This window comes from Pogoniulus pusillus, chromosome 2 (assembly GCF_015220805.1).
Source record: "Pogoniulus pusillus isolate bPogPus1 chromosome 2, bPogPus1.pri, whole genome shotgun sequence".
Taxonomy (NCBI): Eukaryota; Metazoa; Chordata; class Aves; order Piciformes; family Lybiidae; genus Pogoniulus; species Pogoniulus pusillus.
Genome location: NC_087265.1, coordinates 47,424,880 through 47,432,098, shown reverse-complemented (window position 1 = coordinate 47,432,098; position 7,219 = coordinate 47,424,880). Strand labels below are relative to the sequence as shown.

The window sequence follows — 7,219 nt, the reverse complement described above, 5'->3', positions numbered from 1 at the left end:
TGAGGCATTTCAATAGACTGCTTAACCCACTCAAAGAAAAACTACAAATTTTCACTGTGAAAAAAAACCCAACTTTTTAACTCACACAAATTCTAGGTAAGTGTTTTGCAGGTGGTTTTAAGATTAACAGATTCCTAAAATCTTGAATCATTCTTAACCTTACTTATACACATTTTGTTCTTCCCAGTTGTCTTCTCAGGTCTGTATCATAGAATCATAGAATCAGACAAGTTGGAAGAGACTTCCAAGATCATCCAGTCTAACCTAGCACCCAGCCCCGGCCAATCAACCAGACCATAGCACTAAGTGCCCCATAAAGGCTTGGCTTGAACACCTCCAGGGACAGTGACTCTACCACCCCCCTGGGCAGCCCATTTCAATGCCAATCACTCTCTCTGCCAACAACTTCCTCCTAACATCCAGCCTAGACCTCCCCCAGCACAACTTGAGACTGTGTCCCCTTGTTCTGTTGCTGCTTGCCTGACAGAAGAGATCAACCTTACCTGGCTACAGCCTCCCTTCAGGGAGTTGTAGACAGCAATGAGGTCACCCCTGAGCCTCCCTCTTCTGCAGGCTGCACACCCCCAGCTCCCTCAGCCTCTCCTCATAGGGCTTGTAAAGTAAATCTGCCTTAATAATGACCAAAAGACGAAATATTCATGTGGGACAGAAACATGAAAAGTCATTACTGGAATAATGGAAATAGAGAGAGTGAAAAGGACGAAGCAGAAAAGCAGAATGAAGGAAGAAAAAAAAGTTGGAGGAAAAAAAGGACAAAAAAACCCAATAAAGAAGAAAGGACTCTAAAGGATAGAGATCAAGTTAGATGTACAATATAAGTTTCATATTATTTTCATGGGTGTTTTTTCTCTTCTATTTAACAATTTATTCAAGATTGGTGGAAGCCCTTAAGAATGTCAAGATAGAATCATAGGATCAGTCAGGGTTGGAAGGGAGCACAAGGAGCAGCCAGTTCCAAGTCCCCTGCCACAGGCAGGGACATCCTACCTTAGATCAGGCTGCACACAGCCTCAGCCAGCCTGGCCTTGAACACCTCCAAGGATGGGTCCGCAACCACCTCCCTGAGCAACCCATTCTAGGCTCTCACCACTCTCATGGTGAAGATGAGTTACAGTAAAGCTCATAACAGACATCTTCACAGTATCACAGTATCACAGTATCACCAAGGTTGGAAGAGATTGCATTTAGGGACGAAAGGTAGTAATGAAATAAAGCAAGCAACAACTAACTAATGCAGACAGAGCTAAAATCCAGCTTCTCTTGTGCCTTATTGTAAAATAATATTCTCTTTGACCTTTATCTGTAATAATTTATGTGATTTGGAAAGTTATGCTTGTAGACAGTTATTAGGTTTACTTTTTGGGTTTGAGACCTTTACAGCAAACTTACATTAAGTCCATTTCTATATTTTAACAAACAAACTTTTGTTTCCTATGACAACTACTGTGTAACAACAGTGTTTCAGAAATTGTATATATATATATATATATATTATGGCTCTAATCAAGTTCATCCACAATCTGAGTCGCTATATGTTTATTTGTCAGATAATCCCCATTTGTACTTTCCTGCACATTATCTCTTTTTTAAGGATAGCATCAGTTAAATTACATTTCCATTTATGGATCTGAATTTCAGTTTCATTACCATTTTAAGTGCAGAAGGATTTGTTAAGATTGAATGAAACTTTAAAATGTAGTAGTTTAATAAAAGGATCAATAGCATCTTTTTACCTTTTTCTTTTTAACCCTGGTTGAATGAAACTTTAACTTGGATGTCTCACTCTGTCTCTAAGAGTGGGAACTGAAATCTCCCTTTCTTGGCAACATGCTAACAGAGCAAATGCTTAATAGTATAATGTCATTCAACTATCTGCCTGAAAGTCTCTTTAGTCACAGTATAGGCCAAAACAGACCAAAAATAGCTGTTAGCAACTTTCAGCAAAGACTTAGCAGAGACGGTAAATCATAACAGAAATAACTTTCAAAGCGTACAGACAACACCTGGCTACTCTTTATGTGGCTACATTTGAGCCCAGTCTTCAAGCTTCCAAGTGCACACACTTAGGGGAGGTAAAGTTCCCACGGTTGAAATGCAGGTGTGAGTGGACAAAGGGCCAAGTTTTGCTCCAGCGAAATGTTCTCTAGGGTTGAGCTCTCTAAAGCTCCTCTGCTGCCAGCTCCCTGCGTGCCTTCGACAAGCATGTACCAAACGCGTTGTTTTCTCCCCATCAGCTCTCACCCTACGGCGCACTTTAAAGGGAAAAGTTGTACTCATAGACGTGACCTGAAGAGAGAAGGGCTTGTGGCTGTAGCCAAACCAAAACTCTGACTTTATATCGTATTAGTCTCTATAAAATTCGTTGCCTGCGTGAATTAAAGGCAGGACCCAAAAAGGCAGAAAGCATTCTGGACATGAAGAGTATGTTGGAAACACAGATAAAGTTAATCACACTGGCGCTGAATCAAAAAAGACTGAAAGAGGAAGGTGCCTGCGGAAGCCAAGAGCAGCACAGACCCTTTTTCAGGGCGGGGCATGGCCGGAGGCCGGCAGGAAAGGCACCGCAAGGCAGATGGAGCAGAGTCTAGAGATGCTCATCCCGCACGGAGCCGCAGAGGCGCGCTTTGTGCTACCCTGGGAGGTAGAGCCGGCGGGACAAGCGCTGTATCTGGGCGCACAGCTCGCCGCTTTCTCTGCCTGCCCGAGGCGCTTGGTGGCAGGCGTAGCCGCTTGCCCCGATCCGACCCGCTCAGCCGAGCGGGCAGCGCCTCGGCACCCCGTCATGGGGCGGGGAGAGGCACCACAGGAAGTCAGTTCTGGTTCCTGGGTTAAGGCGCTCGGGCAGAAGCGAGCGCCTGTGCCGGGAGCGGCTGTGAGCTCCGTGAGGCGCTCCGTAAGTCTGAGTCGTTTTCAAGCCGCTCCTCTCTCTTCCGCGGGGAGCGGCGGGGGCGCGGCGCGGAGCGCTGGGGTGCGGGCCGCGGCGCCTGGCGGCGGGCTGGGCTCTTCGGCCGCCCCTTCCCCGGCTCCTCCGCACTTCCGCCCTCCGCTCCGCGGGACGGCGCTTGCCGCCGCGGCGCCGCTTTGCCCTCTCTCGGAGCAGGACGCGAGGCGCGTTACTTGCGCGCCGAGGCGGTCTCGGTGCCTGCGGGAGGGCCGGGACCGGTGCCACCACCCGCCCCCCCGCGGCCCATCAGCGGCCACAGCAGTGGGGGCAGTGGGCTCAGCGGTGGCCGCTGATGGGCGGAGAGCGGAGGAGCAGAAGCAGAAGCCGGTGACCTGTCTGCACGGACAGCAGCGCTGCGAGGGCTGTGTTGAACTCCGGCTCTGCAGCAGTCGGCATCTTTTCCTTGAGCGGAGGCGGCTCTCTGCGCCCCGGCTTCTGATATGGGGCCTTTAGGAGAGCCTGCAGGGTTTGTGTCTCTTTCCGCAGTCGGGCAGAGCAGGAATTTTGTCCTTTAGCAAAACAATACAGAGACGAAAAAGGCCACGGAAGTGCAGGGGGCACAGAGTCTCTCTTGCAAATTAGGAGCTCAGCAGGTTTTCAGTTCCCGAGATGATGGCAGTGTAACTTAAAAATCACTTCCATTGAAGCAGCTGTTTTGAAAGCAGAAAAATGTAGTGAAGAACTTGCTTCTGGATGGCATCTAGTTGCCCCATATGAACCTATGAGAGGTAGGCGGGTATAGTTTGAATGCCGATAGGCAAGATGAGCTAAAGCCTTCTCTTTCAGAACTTCAGGTGTGTTCTGAGGCACGCCAAAACTCCAACTGTCTGTTCAGTGATCTCTGGAAATGGGATTTCAGGATGTACACAGCAGTACTACATTGCTCATACTTGTTTTAGGGCTACTTTGGTATTTGAGTCATAGAAAATTCGTATTGCTGCAGAGGGGTTTGGGTTTCTTCTCCAGCCTCTATGAGGAAAGCGCTTCTCACTTGAAGCAAGTATTGTAAGAGCAGGTTTCATTGTGTTTACGTACTTAAAAGTTTGCCTTGCAGCATTTGCTATACCCTGTCACTTTCTGATGTTCACATCTTTAATCAAAGGATGAAGTTCTAGTTTTCATTGCCATAGCTGCAGCTCCACACCACTCACAGGTACTCGCGTTTGCACCCCTCATCAGGCAAACTCTGGAGCTAATCTCTTTCTCTAGTTGTGTCCCTGTTAAAATAAAGGCAGCATTTTGTATTGCTCCATCTGTTCTGGCTGCATAAGCCTGTTAATAATTGTGAGCCTTTAGAGTCTAATGCATATCTAGAATGTCAATGGCTAAACGTCAAGATTGCCAACTTTGGGCTGAACACATTCCAGTTGCTGTATAGATACAGCATAACTAAGCCTGATTAAAATAGTGGGAATATTTGATTTGGGAGTTGGGTAGATTATGGCTTGTCTTTTTCTTTTCTTTTTTTTTTTAGGGCAGTTGTTTTTCTTTGTGACTAAGTGTAGGGAGAAGAGTAAATGACAAGGAACAGCTGGCAAATTCCTTGATAAATATTGATGCCTATGGAGGAGAAGCAGGAAAAAGAGCCAGTTTTTCTAACTGCAAGGAGTTCTGGATATGAGATAGCTAACATAAGAAGCAGTTATTTATTCCAGCAGCAGGCAATTCAGGGTGTGACTAAGAGTAGCTTAATCCAATCTAAATCTAGACTGCTGCAGTCCTGCCCACGGCCAGTCTTATGTTCCCACTGCCTCCTTGTGTCGGTAGTAGCGCTCCAGCAGCCTCACAGGGTTTAAATTTTTGGGTGTTTTTTTAGGGGTGTCATTGTTGCTTTTTTGAGAAACTAGGGAGCTACTTTGGCATACTGAACTGTGTAGCATAGAAATGCTAATACCAGTAGAAGTAAGTTGCAAAAAATACGTGGCCAGAGACTGGGGAAGCCAGGAGTATCCTTTTCTGTGGTAGCACAGACTAACATCGCTCTTGCATAACTGTGGCTTCGTGTCTCGATTTCAAACCAAGTGCTGGCTTCCTTGTCTTATCATGCCACTTAAAGTGGTCTGTGGAGCTGATCTGCATTAAAACTAACACAGCAAAAATACATTTAGCATTTACTTTTAAGCTGGATTGGTTTGCTGATATGGTTTAGAGTAAGGTTGCTTGTGCTGGAAGAAAGGGAAGAGTGAAGTGGAAGCAGAAATGAGTGTCTAGGGTATGAGGAAATATAGGACTTATTTTTTTAGTTACAGTTCCACATTGAAGTGGACTTTTATTGCCCCTTTCTTACTGCATGGAGTCTGGATTTTAGGGAGTCATCAGTAAATTAGCTGCTGTTTTCATTTTTAGCTAACAAGTAGGAAACTAAGTGCAGTGCTATGGTTTGGCCTCTTGGGTCAATTACTTTTGGTATCAGTGGTCCAGATAAGAGCAGAATTATTTAATATGCCCAGTCTCAGCCAATCAGTAAAAGTGTAAATTTTAAATACAGTTTTCCAAGCTGAGTTTTTAAGTTGCATCAATGAAAATAATGCCTTCATTTTCTATGAACTGTGAGTCATACAGACCTGAACCCAATTCCTTGTATTAGAAACTGAGCATACTCTAAAATTCCATTTCACCCGTGGTTTTTAGTTACCTTTTACAGGTACAGGGCATTGCCATTAACTAGATAAGTTGTTATAAGTGTCTCTGGAGGAATTCCAGAAAAGTACAAAAAACAACATGGGTGCAAACTCTGCAGATGTTTAAAGGATTTAAGAGCAATTTCAGTCACTTCCAGCCATAACAATCTTTTTGTAGTTTAGTACCCAGCCCTGCAGTCATCTGCAATTTGTCAGTCCTTCATTTGAAATTGAAACAAATGGTCACTATTTTTTTAAAGACATGCCCCAAGTAGCAGAATGAATATTCCAGTTAGCAGAAGAGTACTTTTTGGGGGGGAGGAAGAGAGTGCATGAAGTTACTACAAGTGGTTTGGGACAGTATGCATGGAATTGAGATTATAAACTACTGAACGAGTTTGTGGGGGGAAAAAAATAAAAGCCACCTTTCATATGAAACAATGTAGGCATTCTACACAAAACTTGGATTTCAGTAATGCTTCTGACACAGCATCCTGGACTCATTCCCAGCTGTCAAAGCATTCACTTTGCCTTTATCAAAAGTACAGCCATGCCAGAGTTGAAATACAGTTGCTTCTGCAATACTTGCACATTCAAATTAAAGTTTGCAGGACAAAAGGGTGCAACATCCATACAGGAGTCTGCTGCACCTTCTAGGAAATTCAAACCACATTTCTGTATTCAGGCTCTATGATACAAAAGGTATTCAAGAGTAAACATGGAGAAAACACAAACAAAAGCTTCAAGCTGCAATCCTTAGAATTTTGACCAGGATCCAAGACAAGTTATCCTCACAGCCTTCTTGCTTGGCTTATTCTTTTCTGACTGCACCACTTTTCTTAGTAGTCTCTGTGGTTTGTGTATAATTGCAGAAGTTAGTATGAGATGATGATGGCTGCCCATGCTGAGTGCTGTGAGTCAACCGTGCTTTAAATAGCAGAAGAGATGTGAGTTACAGATTTTTTTCCCCTTTAATGCTGATAGGATATGGAGGGGGAACTTCACTAACCCATCCTCACATTATGATAAATTCTTCTATTACTATTCATGCCATAATACTATAGAAGCAAAGGACCTCTGTGTGCAAAGTTAAGTCTGTCCTTAAAGTGAAGTCTGTTGCATTAAATAGCATTGTATTTTTATGCGTCAAAATTTGTGAGCTGTAGTTGCAGGAATTGTCATTGAAGTTGTTCACAAAGTGTTAAAAAAAAGTGGATAGTGTTGTGTGTAAAGGTGTGAGTTCTTGCCACTTCCTATATGTTGCTGATTTTTAGATAAAAGATGGTTTCATTTACCTTGTAGCATGGCTTGTGTTGCTGTTTTCAAATGTGGAATAGAATATGATAAGTCCCTGTGACTTACTGAGCTTTTATCTTTTCATTGCTTAATGCCAAAAGCTGCTTTTTTTCTGTTTGGTGTTTAATGCTATGTGCTGTTTCACAACTGTGTAAACATAGAACCCTTGGGAATGCTGTAAAACTGGGTAACTAGTGATCTGCTCCAATTTTAAGACTCAATCCTCAAACACTGTAGCCACACGTACATTTACGTATTCTGTATATCGAGATTTTGATTCAGAGCTAAGCTACTTTTATTTGGCTTTTGTTTGAACCTGTCTCTGTACATAAAAATT

General features: G+C 43.9%; 1 protein-coding gene across 3 annotated transcripts in view; it reads left to right on the top strand.

The window, feature by feature from the left end:
• Positions 1–2,654: 2,654 nt before the first annotated feature.
• Positions 2,655–7,219, top strand: part of TANK (TRAF family member associated NFKB activator) — a 29,846-nt gene continuing 25,281 nt past the window's right edge. Inside the window, exon 1 of one of the 3 annotated variants that reach the window (XM_064164238.1) lies at positions 2,655–2,914. The gene's annotated coding sequence lies outside the window, so the exon portion shown is untranslated. Of the gene's footprint in view, positions 2,915–3,524; positions 3,694–6,482; positions 6,534–7,219 lie in introns of those variants that run through there. The other 2 variants (XM_064164250.1, XM_064164242.1) reach the window with 2 other exon arrangements.